This window comes from Schistocerca americana, chromosome 5 (genome assembly GCF_021461395.2).
Source record: "Schistocerca americana isolate TAMUIC-IGC-003095 chromosome 5, iqSchAmer2.1, whole genome shotgun sequence".
NCBI lineage: Eukaryota > Metazoa > Arthropoda > Insecta > Orthoptera > Acrididae > Schistocerca > Schistocerca americana.
This window is the reverse complement of record NC_060123.1, coordinates 124,087,735-124,103,060: the sequence shown is the minus strand read 5'-3', so window position 1 is coordinate 124,103,060 and position 15,326 is coordinate 124,087,735. Positions and strand designations below refer to the sequence as shown.

At 42.3% G+C, this 15,326-nt stretch overlaps 1 protein-coding gene across 1 annotated transcript in view; it reads left to right on the top strand.

The window, feature by feature from the left end:
• The first annotated feature begins 9,455 nt into the window (after positions 1 to 9,455).
• LOC124615389 (mitochondrial uncoupling protein 2-like) overlaps positions 9,456 to 15,326 on the top strand; it is a 45,059-nt gene continuing 39,188 nt past the window's right edge. Inside the window, exon 1 of the mRNA XM_047143214.1 lies at positions 9,456 to 9,581. The gene's annotated coding sequence lies outside the window, so the exon portion shown is untranslated. The remainder of the gene's footprint in view (positions 9,582 to 15,326) is intronic.

Genomic DNA, 15,326 nt, shown 5'->3' with positions numbered 1-15,326 from the left:
CTGTCATGACTGTTGAAAAAGTTGCTCTTGAAACTTTCAGTAAGTTTGATGTCTTGGTTACCGATGCTCCAACTAATAGGGCCCCCACAACCTCCCAGTTTGGAACTCTGTAAGATCTTTCATTGCATGTCGACTTCGGCCTCCGAATGCAAATATGAACTGTGACTACTGGTAAACAACCTGCAGTGATGCCTATTCCTTGCTCAACACGCACAGTTCAACGCGACACGTGCCTTACCTGCGTTGTTGACTGTCAAACACAACCATCCGATTACTACCATTGTTCACATTATTTTGCCTATCCCCTGCAAGTAGTGAGATTTTTGGGAAAAATTTAAGTGTTTATCGAAAGGGCAGGCAGTTGGGAAATGGAAGTGGTGTAGTTGCCACAGTACACAAGTAACTAAGATCCACCTACATAGAAATTGAAGCTGCACGTGAGACTGTTTTGGGCAAGACTCAATATCAAGGTTTGGCATAAAATGATAATTGGATCCTTCTTTTGCCCACCAGACTCATCTCCTGATGTAACAGAAAAATTTAGAGAAAACCTCAGCTCATTTGTATGTGATTACAGCACTGAAGATGGTCACTAAGTGACCGAAAATCGATTTTGCGTTTAATAAAACAAAAAAATACGACCAATGCTGTCTTTCCTTCCAAGAATTAATCAGCGTAGTTGTGACACTGATTCAAGTGCTCTTCGGAAATCCAAAAATGCTGTATCAACCTGACAACCTTGATCCAAAACTTTCAGTATGTCATGTGAGAAAACTGCGAGTTGGGTTTCAAATGATCGATATTTTCGGCATCCATACTGGTTGGCACGGAGGAGGTCATTCTGTTCGAAATACCTCATTACGTTTGAACTCAGAATACATTCTAAGATTCTACAGCAAATAGATGTAAGGATATTTGACGGTAGTTGTGTGGATCACTTCTACCACCCTTGTTGTAAAGTGGTGTGACTTGTACTTTCTTCCAAGAACTGGGCACTGTTTTTTGTTCGGGGGATCTACGATAGTTATAATTAGAAGTAGGGGTAACTCATCCGCAAATTCAGTGTAGACTCTGATAGGGACTCCTGGAGCTTTGGGCTCTGGAGCTTACAGCACTGAAGATGGTCACTAAGTGACCGAAAATCGATTTTGCGTTTAATAAAACAAAAAAATACGACCAATGCTGTCTCTCCTTCCAGGTATACCCATTATATGGTCGTGGTGCACAGGACACTCCATGGAGTCGCCAATCAATACACTGATTAACAAAAGTACGATCATATGGGTATCGAGTGAAATTTGTGACTGGATTGAGGAAATTTTGGTGGGGGCGGACGGAGCATGTTGTCTTGGATGGAGAGCCATAGTCAGAAGTAGAAGTAGCTTCTGGTGTTCTTCCGGGAAGTGTGTTGGGACCCTTGCTGTTCATGTTGCGTATTAGTGGCCTCGCAGACAATATTAAAAGTAAAATCAGGCTTTTTGCAAATGATGCAGTTATCAGTAATGATCAAAAAGGAGCTGCATAAATATTCAGTCAGATCTTGATTGGATTTCAAACCGGTTCATAGATTCGCAGCTTGCTTTAAATGTCCAAAAAAGTAACATTATGCACTTCATAAAAGGAAATATATAGCATCTTTAGACTATAATATCAATGAGGCCTGTGATGAACACTCGCCGTCAAAGGCAACACATTGGGTTCTGCTACTTAAGAAATCTTCGACCACTCGTATTACTGGGACCCCTTTCCGTGTGCTTGTACCTTCGGCGATGTTGCACTGTGTTAAATCTTTTACGGAAATCTACAAATACGGAATCCGCCTGTTGCCCTTCATCCATGGTGCTCAAGATCTCACGTGAGAAATGGGCAAGCTGAGTTTCGCACTAGAGATACTTTCTAAAACCGTGCTGATTTGTGAACGGAAGTTTTCCCCTCTCAAGGAAATTTATTATATTCGGACTCAGAATTCTGCAACAAACGGATGTTAAAGGCATTGATCAGTATTTTTTCTGGTCCATTATATTGGCCTTATTACATATAGAAGTCATCTGCACATCTTTCCAGTCAGTTGAGACTTTGCACTGGACGAGATATCAGCGATAAATGTAAGCTAAGTAAGAAGCCATTCTTAGAACATTTTTTGTAAGATCGAGCCGGCCGCTGTGACCGAGTGGTTCTAGGCGCTGTTACGGTCGCAGCTGTTACCACCACGCTGCTGTTACGGTCGCAGGTTCGCATCCTGCCTCGGGCATGGATGTGTGTGATGTCCTTATATTAAATAGGTGTAAGTAGTTCTGTGTCTAGGGGACTGATGACCTCAGATGTTAAGTCCCATAGTGCTTGAAGCCATTTGATTTTTGTAAAATCGAGTTGGGATTACGTCAGGTTCTGGCGACTTATTTGCTTTCAACTGTTTACTTGTCTCTCTACACCAGCGATGCTAATTACTGTGTCCTCCATACGGAAGTCTGTGTGGTGGTTGGTTGGTTGGTTGGTTTGGGGAAGGAGACCAGACAGCGTGGTCATCGGTCTCATCGGATGAGGGAAGGATTGGGAAGGAAGTCGGCCGTGCCCTTTCAGAGGAACCATCCCAGCATTTGCCTGGAGTGATTTAGGGAAATCACGGAAAACCTAAATCAGGATGGCCGGACGCGGGATTGAACCGTCGTCCTCCCGAATGCGAGTCCAGTGTCTAACCACTGCGCCACCCCGCTCGGTCTCTGTGTGGTGGTCAACCGACAGTACGTTTGTACTATTCTCCTGCCTGAACGATTTCTTAAATGTTAAATTTAAAACTTCGTGTTTACTTTTGATACCTTCTACGGCCACACCACAAGCCGTAGACCTACTTAGTGATTTTAGGTAGGATCAGAATTTTTTCTGGTTCTCAACAAGATCAGTTGCTCAGGTACGACGGTGGCAGTTGTAGTAAGCTTCGCGCATCGATCTTTTTACAGATGCACGTATTTCAATCAGGTTTCGCCTGTGGTCATTTGCGCGTCCTCTTTTGGACCGAGAGTGAAACAGTTTTTGCTTCCTCAGCTTCGTTGTACAAACGCGGTGGTTCTTTTCCGTCCTTAATCCACTTATCGGCACATACGTCTCCAGTGCATAATTTACAATACGTTTAAATTTTGCCCATAGTTCCTGTACGTCCATCATACTAGAACTAACTGATGTCAATTCATTGTGAAACTGGGATGCTAAAAAGATGTCTATACGCTGTTTCTAGCAGAATACTCTCCTAGTCTTCTTGACTGCTTCATTAACTTTAATAACCAAAGTCGCTATGATGACATCATGGTCATAATTCCTGTCTCTATTCTGGCGCCGTCGATAAGGTCAAGGTCTCGCGTAGTGGCCGCGCGGTTAGAGCCGCCATGTCACGGATTGCTCGGCCCGTCCCGCCGGATGTTCCGAGTCCTCCCTCGGCCATGGGTGTGTGTAGTTCTTAGCATAAGTTAGATTAAGCTAGTTTAAGTAGTGTGTAAGTTTAGAACCGGTGACCTCAGCAAAAAAAAAAAAAAAAAAAAAAAATGGTTTAAATGGCTCTGAGCACTATGGGACTTAACTTCTGAGGTTATCAGTCCCCTACAACTTAGAACTACTTAAACCTAACCAACCTACGGACATTACACACATCCATGCCCGAGGCAGGATTCGAACCTGCGACCGTAGCGGTCGCGCGGCTCCAGACTGCAGCGCCCAGTACCGCTCGGCCACCACAGCCGGCCGACCTCAGCAGTTTGGTCTCTTAAGAATTCACACGCATTTGACCATCTGACAAAGTCAGGTGTGTTTGTAGCTACGAGGTCTAAAATATTTCCATTGCGTGTGAGCTGTCGAACTAGCTGCTCAAGACAGTTTTCAGAAAAACATTAAATATATCGCTATGCAATCGACAGTTGCTGAATAATAACTCGTATGATAATATTAACAATAAAATACAGGGCTATTACAAATGATTGAAGCGATTTCATAAATTCACTGTAGCTCCATTCATTGACATATGGTCACGACACACTGCAGATACGTAGAAAAACTCATAAAGTTTTGTTCGGCTGAAACCGCACTTCAGGTTTCTGCCGCCAGAGCGCTCGAGAGCGCAGTGAGACAAAATGGCGACAGAAGCCGAGAAAGCGTATGTCGTGCTTGAAATGCACTGTCATCAGTCAGTCATAACAGTGCAACGACACTTCAGGACAAAGTTCAACAAAGATCCACCAACTGCTAACTCCATTCGGCGATGGTATGCGCAGTTTAAAGCTTATGGATGCCTCTGTAAGGGGAAATCAACGGGTCGGCCTGCAGTGAGCGAAGAAACGGTTGAACGCGTGCGGGCAAGTTTCACGTGTAGCCCGCGGAAGTCGGCGAATAAAGCAAGCAGGGAGCTAAACATACCACAGCCGACGGTTTGGAAAATCTTACGGAAAATGCTAAAACAGAAGCCTTACCGTTTACAATTGCTACAAGCCCTGACACCCGATGACAAAGTCAAACGCTTTGAATTTTCGGGGCGGTTGCAACAGCTCATGGAAGAGGATGCGTTCAGTGCAAAACTTGTTTTCAGTGATGAAGTAACATTTTTTCTTAATGGTGAAGTGAACAGACACAATGTGCGAATCTGGGCGGTAGAGAATCCTCACGCATTCATGCAGCAAATTCGCAATTCACCAAAAGTTAACGTGTTTTGTGCAATCTCACGGTTTAAAGTGTACGGCCCATTTTTCTTCTGCGAAAAAAGTTACAGGACGCGTGTATCTGGACATGCTGGAAAATTGGCTCATGCTACAACTGGAGACCGACAGCGCCGACTTCATCTTTCAACAGGATGGTGCTCCACCGCACTTCCATCATGATGTTCGGCATTTCTTAAACAGGAGATTGGAAAACCGATGGATCGGTCGTGGTGGAGATCATGATCAGCAATTCATGTCATGGCCTCCACGCTCTCCCGACTTAACCCCATGCGATTTCTTTCTGTGGGGTTATGTGAAAGATTCAGTGTTTAAACCTCCTCTTCCAAGAAACGTGCCAGAACTGCGAGCTCGCATCAAGAATGCTTTCGAACTCATTGATGGGGACATGCTGCGCCGAGTGTTGGAGGAACTTGATTATCGACTTGATGTCTGCCGAATCACTAAAGTGGCACATATCGAACATTTGTGAATGCCTAAAAAAACTTTTTGAGTTTTTGTATGTGTGTGCAAAGCATTGTGAAAATATCTCAAATAATAAAGTTATTGTAGAGCTGTGAAATCGCTTCAATCATTTGTAATAACCCTGTAGTTATGAAAAGAGCAGATAGAGGCTCCAAAAATACTGGAATGTATGCAGTATAATGAAATCGTAATCCTAAACACGTCATATTGGTACTTGAGCACCAGGAATGAGCATCACAAGGGTGTTCCTGATTGGAGAAGCAATTAACTTCTTTCGCAACAAGCGGACAGACGGATGTAAAACGGTCTGCTTCAAACACAGTAGAGCTGCTGATAAAATATCGATGCTTCTTTGATTTTCTCTAAAACGTATCGACGTATAAGATCGATACTGTTCCCCAATATATTGATATATCGACATCGCAATGGCAATGTCGAGTGCCGATATTTTTATTTTATATTATATTCCTTAAACAGTTTTCGGTAAATATCTAAGTTGTTCTTCTGAAATTGTAGTAGAACATAATTTTATTTTCACTGTGTGAAGAAGTCTTATTAATTTTGGAGCTTTCATCACATCAAGTCTTTCTCTTGGATTGTTTGGCACAAAAGAAGAAGTCCTATTGCACTGTGGGGTGGCGGTGTGAATGGAATAACAAAATTTCCGATGTGAAGAAATAGCACACCAGCTGCGTTAAAAAACAATTTCTAAGCAACTAGTGTGCTATTTCTTCACATCAGCATTTTTCAAAAATAGCTGCCGAGAATGATGAACAAAAATTTAAATGATAAGATTGGATTTTGCGGAGTACGGAGACGTCTGAGGCGAAATACTGACGTCATTGGCGCACGGCGCTTCCAACAGAAACTGCAACGTTTAGTTTCACCATGCTGTTTTGACTCTGCAACTGTTAGGTCGCTGGGGTCGGCAAAAAAAAGAACAAACAGGAAAGCCGACATGAAGTGCGCCGGAAAAATGCGACTTGTGACGAAACAGAACGGCGGACGCATCCTACACCTTTTTTGTGCCACTTGCATGCGGTTACCAATATTAGCAAAATGGTTACCCCCATCGTCTTCCTTTCAATTCTTGCTCTAAGGAGGATAGGCAGCCTGGTAGCTTGTTGATGTACAGAATATCTAATAATAATTCAATGCTTAAATGTTGTTGTTGTTGTTGTGGTCTTCAGTCGTGAGACTGGTTTGATGCAGCTCTCCATGCTACTCTATCCTGTGCAAGCTTCTTCATCTCCCAGTACCTACTGCAACCTACATCCTTCTGAATCAGCTTAATGTATTCATCTCTTGGTCTCCCTCTACGATTTTTACCCTCCATGCTGCCCTCCAATGCTAAATTTGTGATCCCTTGATGCCTCAAAACATGCCCTACCAACCGATCCCTTCTTCTAGTCAAGTTGTGCCACAAACTTCTCTTCTCCCCAATCCTATTCAATACCTCCTCATTAGTTACGTGATCTACCCACCTTATCTTCAGAATTCTTCTGTAGCACCACATTTCGAAAGCTTTTACACTCTTCTTGTCTAAACCATTTATCGTCCACGTTTTACTTCCATACATGGCTACACTCCATACAAATACTTTCAGAAACGACTTCCTGACACTTAAATCTATACTCGATGTTAACAAATTTCTCTTCTTCAGAAACGATTTCCTTGCCATTGCCAGTCTACATTTTATATCCTCTCTACTTCGACCATCATCAGTTATTTTGCTCCCCAAATAGCAAAACTCCTTTACTGCTTTGAGTGTCTCATTTCCTAGTCTAATTCCCTCAGCATCACCCGACTTAATTCGACTACATTCCATTATCCTCGTTTTGCTTTTGTTGATGTTCATCTTATACCCTCCTTTCATGACACTGTCCATTCCGTTCAACTGCTCTTCCAAGTCCATTGCTGTATCTGACAGAATTACAATGTCATCGGCGAACCTCAAAGTTCTAATTTCTTCTCCATGGATTTTAATACCTACTCCGAATTTTTCTTTTGTTTCCTTTTCTGCTTGCTCAATATACAGATTGAATAACATCGGGGAGAGGCTACAACCCTGTCTCACTCCCTTCCCAACCACTACTCCCCTTTTCTTGCCCCTCGACCCTTATAACTGCCATCTGGTTTCTGTACAAATTGTAAATAGCCTTTCGCTCCCTGTATTTTACCCCTGCCACCTTCAGAATTTGAAAGAGAGTATTCCAGTCAACATTGTCAAAAGCTTTCTCTAAGTCTACAAATGCTTAAATATATAGCATTAAAACCAGCGGTCTGTTTACAATGAACATCCGGTATTTTTCTAGACCAGTATGTCGATATTTTTTCCGTCCACGTACCAATAATTTTTTTCTATATATCGAGAGCCGATAATGATATTTTGTTAAATATCGAATATCGGACTCTCGATATTTTTAAAAATATCAGCTGTCCTAAAACACACATTTCGAATACGCCGTAACGTTGGGAAATTAACGTCTTTTGATGCAAAACAGTTTGCACTTGCTAGAATTCCTTTCAAGGAACGTGATACGATGTCCACCCCAAGAAAAGGTAAAAGTGGATTTTACTTGATTTGTATATCAGCTCTTCAGATGAACAAAGTGTAGCCTACTTCTGTGAATTGCGCCATCACTCTTGTTTGACCAACTCTGCGTACGTAATACTTAATAACCGTCTGAAGTTCCTGTATTCTCCTGATCTTCTTCACGTTCGAACTCCATCATTTCCCCAAGAAAGTTTTAATTTACCTACACATACATCCAGTATGTATAACAACAGCTCCATAATGCCAGACCCCGTTTTACTTTTACACTTTACAGAAACCATTCTAAAGACAGTGATAATAACATGCCCACAGAATGTAACTGAATATTACACAATAAGACTTTATTATGGTTTTATTTACAAACTGTCCTCGTGTCCTAAGAAGGGGAAGCTTACTATATAATCAGTCACAGGTGCAGGTAGCTGGAAAACAAACGAAAAATATAATAGCTAATTAAGGCATAAACTTATATCAAAAGAAGGGGTACTGCAACTAATTTTAAGACAAGCACCTTACGCAGCCTGTATTGTAAAAATTAGATGTATAAATATTTGAAATCGATGCTGCTCTGAATGATGATAGTTACGATTCTACAGGAAGTTATCTAATTTGTTTGATGATTGTAATTGAACCTTACGCCGTAATTTTTGGAGGGTGTTTAGGTATTGCCTGACATCCATAAGGTGATCAGCTTCACGGGAACCATTTTCAAGTAACTTCGTCAGCTGTCAGCGGACACGTTGCCAGCAACACATTTAGTGTTTAGCAGATACACAAATTTTAGGATTCGCAGTTTCGTTCGCTCACAAAAGCACTGAGAATTACAATCAGACGCATTGATCCTAGTAAAATTAAAGAAAGAAATAAACTTTGCTAAGAATGTGTTGTATCTGTAAGAAGCAGATCGCCAACAGCACATTATTATTACCTAGTGCTAAATAAAGTTGGACATTTGTCACAATGGGTCCAGTGTATTCAAAAAGACGCGCAAAATTTCAGCAAGGTAGTTATGTTTGATGATGATGTCCTTCATTTAAAACACTATGCAAGCCCACATCAAATAAGATGGAGGGCTACTGGTGGTAAGTTATTTAATTTACTGAGAGTAGTTAGAAAGCATTCAATAATTGCCTTTTGACAGAGAAAGGAGTCCGTGTTATAAACTCACTGGGTAACTAGTTAAATCCCGATTTATTTCTTTTTCTGTGGATTGTTATGGGAATCATGCGGAGATACGTACAGAGTTGAATCATAAATATTGTGTGTAATTTTTCACTTATGTCCAACTACAAAGGAGGAAACAGTTCACCTGCATACCAAATATAGACATTAAAATATAGGTGACGTTAATGTGTTTGTAAATCAGAGGACTGAGAATAGACTCAGCAACTGCACCGATCTGGAGGCTAGTACCTAGACCATTATATTATGATCTGAAAAACTACAAACGCTGAGCTTCAGCCCTACTTTTCCGAAGAAAGGGAAGGAATAAAGTTTCAGCACCATTGTTCTTTGTGACTTTTCTGGTTTCTCTTCCTTTGTTGAGCGCGTCGCTTGCGACCGCCACATTTCCGCGTATTCCTAGGTGTCGGGGAAGGGAGCTAGCTCTCGCCGCGCCGCCAATCAATAACAGCTCCCGTTCCCGCTAGCCTGCGCCACCGCAGCTGCTGCCGACTGAGCAACTCCGGCGGACTTTGACCGGCGGCTGCTCGATAGCGGCCGTTACACAACGGACGCAGCGATTGGCTGCTCTCCCGTGGCTGAGTTGTCTCGCCGTTCGCGATTGGTCACTGAGGCACAAATATATACCACGCTGCGCTGTTCGAATGCTCAGTTGTTGTCCAGAGATCTACCGTGAACCAGTAAGTACACTACAAATATCGTTTGCTACATGGCGGCCCGTGTGAGCGCTGCAACACGCTTTATCGCTAACAATAAGAGCTGCTTTAGGAGACTGAATTCAGTAAATACTTCACTTCCAGTAAATAAAACGTTAGAAATTTGCCACGGTCGCTCTTTTATTTAACAAATTGTAATATAAGCCTGGTTTTCTTTTTAGCAGTTCTTGTGTATTGACTTGCCAGCAACCAGCGCTCATTGTGTCTTTTCCTCTATATCTACAATCTAATTCATGAAAACCTTAGACAGGCATGTTGCATTTTGCCAGTGTAGCATTTTGATATGACCGGCACTTATAGTGGCGCGAACAAGACTGTATTCATTCACTAAAGGCAAATATTTTTCATTTTTTTGTAAGGTATTATTATTTTACATGTAGCAAACTGACTTTGGAAAATATGATGTTCGCATATCATCATATAAATGTAGATCTTATGCAAGTAGATTGGCGGAAATGAACTTGTATGCTGACAGTATGATACAGTTTCCCACAAGATGTAGGAATTCAGTTTGTCAACTTTACGTGTGCCGGCTTTACACTGCACCTCGTTAACGTTTTTCGCTGCCGCTTTTTTAGGTAAAAGAAAACGAAATACTTGTTACAGTATTTCTGGTTTTCCCTTTCTGTTCTCGTAATCTTGCCGTTCCTCTTAAGAGGATATCTGAATTTATTGTTATTTATTATTATTTATTTCGCTTATATGGATAGCAGCATGTGCAATATCCGTACGAAGTTCAGTTGCACACTCTGTTCTGAATTAACTCTTCTTTTGTGTTAAAGTGAGTACTCTATAACTTTCTATGATTACTTTTAAAAGCATCTATATGCAAAAAGTAAACCACCTTCATGAGTCTACAGTACCTAAGCACATGTGTATTAGCACCAATCTGCCATTATGTGCTGTTAACGGCCACTAAAACAATGGTGATTGCAACGGAAATGTTCGGATGTTGATTGGAAAAGCGTATTCCTTAATATTAATGTATCTTAATTTCATAAACCGGTCCTACTTTTCATTCATTTGGGTGAATAACAACCGCCACGACATAGAACGTAGTGCAAGCAAGAAACCAGAGGGCGCGGGCATCAAAAATTTTGAACACACCGCGCTAATGTGGGCGGTGCCCTGACGTAACCATTAGCTTCATTATCGAACCGCCTGCCTTGTCTGAGCGCTGGCAGTGACATGGCGTCTGCAGTTAAGAAAGTAAAGAAAAGCGTATTGGAAACGGAAGGAAAAAGTTTGCGAGAGAGACAATCAAAAAAGGAACCGGTTGGCATGCTATGTGCTGTTATATAGCTCATATAGGTAGAGATAATGTGTCAATGGAAGGAGGGGGGAGCCAAAGAATACGAATATATAGCACTTGCTCTTAAGAACAATGGAGTTAGAGGTATACAGTGGCGACGAGAGCGGCAAAGGATTGAAAGTGATGAAAGATACCAACACTCTTTGCGATTGTTAAAAAAAAAAAAATGGAGGAAGAAGCACAGACATATGATAACACCAACGGAGAAATTATGTCAAAATTGCGTTCTGTCAATCTTTAAATTGCTTTTCGCTTGCACATCTCAATGTTGTTCGAACTCATAGCATGGTTTTAAGTGTAAAAACTCCTAATGCTCTTAGGGTAAAACACTGCCTCTGTTCTGTGAATTTGATTAGATACGGACTAACTTAATTTGTCTGGAAGATTGAAATAATATTACTAAAACAGTTTGCTTTTAAAGCGTGGCCGATTTAATGCGACATGCGTAACATTTGTTTCTTATGACCTACAAGTTTATTCAACATAAAATTACATCAATCTGTTGCTTTCTTTCAATAAATTAAGTCCAAATTTTAGTAATTGCCTTTGTCTTTAAGTCTAAGTGTAACTGATAAACATTCTAAGTTTGTTGTTTTGTGATGGAGTTGGTTGACAGCAAAGCTAGTACGCCAGCTCCCTCACAATTACATGAATGAAAAATCTCTCTTCTTTGGCAATGACTTCAGTAGCTCAACGAGAGGGGCTATTTCCAGTAGTTTCATTGACTCTTTTAGATGTGTCGAAGCGGGAAACACTCTTGCGTGTACATTTATCTCAAATTTTTCCATGACGACTTTGTAAGACAGCAAGAAGTTAGAAACAAGCAAAACACGCACACACAATTACGTTCACTCCTGTCTACTTATATTGAAAATCGATTTCTAACTTAGAAGACTACCATTGAGAGACGTCAAAGGCAGAAAGTAGTAAATAACAGTAGTTTTGTGTTTGTGTCTGCACGTTTTTTTTTCCTACATATGATTTTTTTTTTTATAACAAAGAGCCTCATAAGAATACGTAAGCAGTTGTAGATCGTTTTCCAGAAGCGACAGCGTGGCAAAATAAAACAGCCACCGCTGAAGCAACGAAGTTCTGGAATATCAGCAGTACGAGTTGGTAATCCCTTTTCCTGCCTCGCTCAAGTACCTTTATCTACTCCCTTTGCACGAGCGGTGCGCACAGGTGAGGATTACACAAAGCGAGCGGTGCCCTCAGTCGCGCGAAGCTGGCCGAGTTTGAACCGCAGTGGAAGAATTTTCTGTGGTTATCGCCATTATATGTCTAGGCTACCACCCACACTGGAGGAGAGAGGGGCAAGAAGGGGCATTTGCCCTCCCCCCCCCCCCCCACCCCCTACCCCCCCAACCGCGTCGCTGGAATCTGGAGTACAGTTTTTATTCATTGCAGAATTCTCATACATTTCATTTTTCTGGTGGGGTATACAAAGATTTTTCTGTTATCTACAAAGTCTAGTTCTTGTTGCGTGGCCCCATTCAAAACTGACCAACTTATTTATATACAAAAAAGAGAATTTTAGACTCTTGGTTCCACTCTCTTCCCCCTGGATAAATTTCTGCGGGCCCTCAAGATTGTATGATAATTCAACTCTCGTAGATTAAGTCTTTAGATGTGGAGTGGGAATTCTACAGTGTTTGATTAATGATACTGTAGTGCACGTAGTTCACCACTACTTCGCTGCGGTGTATGGATGATGCAGCAGATGTATAATTCTATGACAAGCCTTGAGAATTGCTTGTGTACTAAAGTGTTGTGGAAAAGAATAGTTGCTGCCTAAAATTGTATACTCCTTTCGATTAGTACAAAAGAGACAGTCGAACGTGAGGCGTCCGTCCGGTGGATGTATACATACCGTTTATCTACAGCCTCGTTCATTCCAGCGGGAGTTGTAGGTTGTCATTTTTAGACCGCAGATGTCAATATTCGAAGAAGAACTTTGCGATTCGTCTGAGATGAGAGTGTCGGAGAAACAATCAACGTACTCCAGTTTAGAGACGCTTCCAGGTTGGGTATGTGCGTTATGGAGAGCTTGTGGTGTTGTCTTTAGCAAGAGGACAAATTTGACGCAGTTCTTCACGATACCGTATCCTGTGCAAGCCTCTTCGTCTCTGCATGTCTGCGGCAACCAGCATCAGTTTGCACGTGCTTCCTGTATTCTGTATTTAAGCCTTGGTCTCCTTCTACAATGTTTACCCTTCACACTTTCATCAAATGCCAAATTAAATATTCCTTGATGCCAAGGGCGCCCATACGATATTTTGTTGGGGTGGCGGGGGGGGGGGGGGGGGGGGCGATAAGACCTCGGACATGGAGTATTTTTGATATTTTGGAAGACTATGACGATTTAAAAAGTTCCAGCTCAGACCCTGTTAAATACATGCGTGATACCCACTTTCCAATCATGTTATTGAAAGAAAACCACGTTATTAAACTATATTTTTTTCCTTTCCGTGAGAGCTAGGGGGTGGGGAGGGGGAGGCAGCTACTTGTTGGCCCCAGGCATAGGCGCCCTTGCTTGATGCCTCAAGATGTATCACATCAACCTCTTCCTTCTTTTACTCAAGTTATGCCGTAAAGATCTTTGCTTGCCAGTTTGGTTCAGTAGCACTTCATTAATTCTCTGATTTATCCATCTACACTACTGGCCATTAAAATTGCTACACCAAGAAGAAATGCAGATGATAAATGGATATTCATTGGACAAATATATTATACTCGAACTGACATGTGATTACATTTTCACGCAATTTGGGTGCATAGATCCTGAGAAATCAGTACCCAGAACAACCACCTCTGGCGCAATAACGGCCTTGATACGCTTGGGCATTGAGCCAAAGAGAGCTTGGATGGCATGTACAGGTACAGCTGCCCATGCAGCTTCAACACGATACCACAGTTCATCAAGAGTAGTGACTGGCTTATTGTGACGAGCCACAAAGGCCCGTACAGGACCTGCAACATGCGGTCGTGCATTATCCTGCTGAAATGTAGGGTTTCGCAGGGATCGAATGAAGGGTAGAGCCACGGGTCGTAACACATCTGCAATGTAACGTCCATTGTTCAAAGTGCCGTCAATGCAAACAAGAGGTGACCGAGACGTGTAACCGATGGCACCCCATACCATCACGCTAGGTGATACGCCAGTATGGCGATGACGAATACACGCTTCCAATGTGCGTTCACCGCGATGTCGCCAAACACGGATGCGACCAACACGATGCTGTAAACAGAACCTGGGCTCATCCGAAAAAATGACGTTTTGCCATTCGTGCACCCAGGTCCGTCGTTGAGTACACCATCGCGGGCGCTCCTGTCTGTGATGCAGCGTCAAGGGTAACCGCAGCCACGGTCTCCGAGCTGATAGTCCATGCTGCTGCAAACGTCGTCGAACTGTTTGTGTAGATGGTTGTTGCTTGCAGACGTCCCCATCTGTTGACTCAGGGATCGAGACGTGGCTGCACGATCCGTTACATCCATGCAGATAAGATGCCTGTCATCTCGACTGCTAGTGATACGAGGCCGTTGGGATCTAGCACGGCGTTCCGTATTACCCTCCTGAACCCACCGATTCCATATTCTGCTAACAGTCATTGGATCTCGACCAACGCGAGCAGCAATTCCGCGATACGATAAACCGCAATCGCGATAGGCTACAATCCGACCTTCATAAACGTCGGAAACGTGATGGTACGCATTTCTCCTTCTTACACGAGCCATCACAACAACGTTTCACCAGGCAACGCCGGTCGACTGCTGTTTGTGTATGAGAAATCGATTTTAAACTTTCCTCATGTCAGCACGTTATAGGAGTCGCCACCGGCGCCAAGCTTGTGTGAATGCTCTGAAAAGCTAATCATTTGCATACCACAGCATCTTCTTCCTGTCGGTTAAATTTTGCGTCTGTAGCACGTTATCTTCGCGGTGTAGCAATTTTAATGGCCAGTAGTGTAGTTTTTCACAATCTTCTGTAACATTACACTTCAGAAGTTCCAATTACCTTCGTGTCAGTAATGGTTACCGTTAACACTATCATTTCCTTATTTGATTATGTTCAGAACCAGTAGTTTCAGTAAAATTTTCTAGCTCTGAAATTCTAGGAAATCAGGCGCTAAATACGGCATAAAAATTTTGCTGTTTCGGCGGCAAAATAACTAACAATGGTAGAAGTAATGGGGAGAATGAAACCTGGCAATAGCAACAAAAGGTTTTCTGAGGGAGAGAAACATGTTGACACCGAAAATGGAGAGTGCTATTTTCCAAATTCCGAGAGTCCACTTTCCCACAAGTGTCAAGAAACATACCGTTTTCTACGACGACACATTTCGAATAATGATCACGACGATCAAATTAATCGACATAACATCTCAGTACCCTTGTGC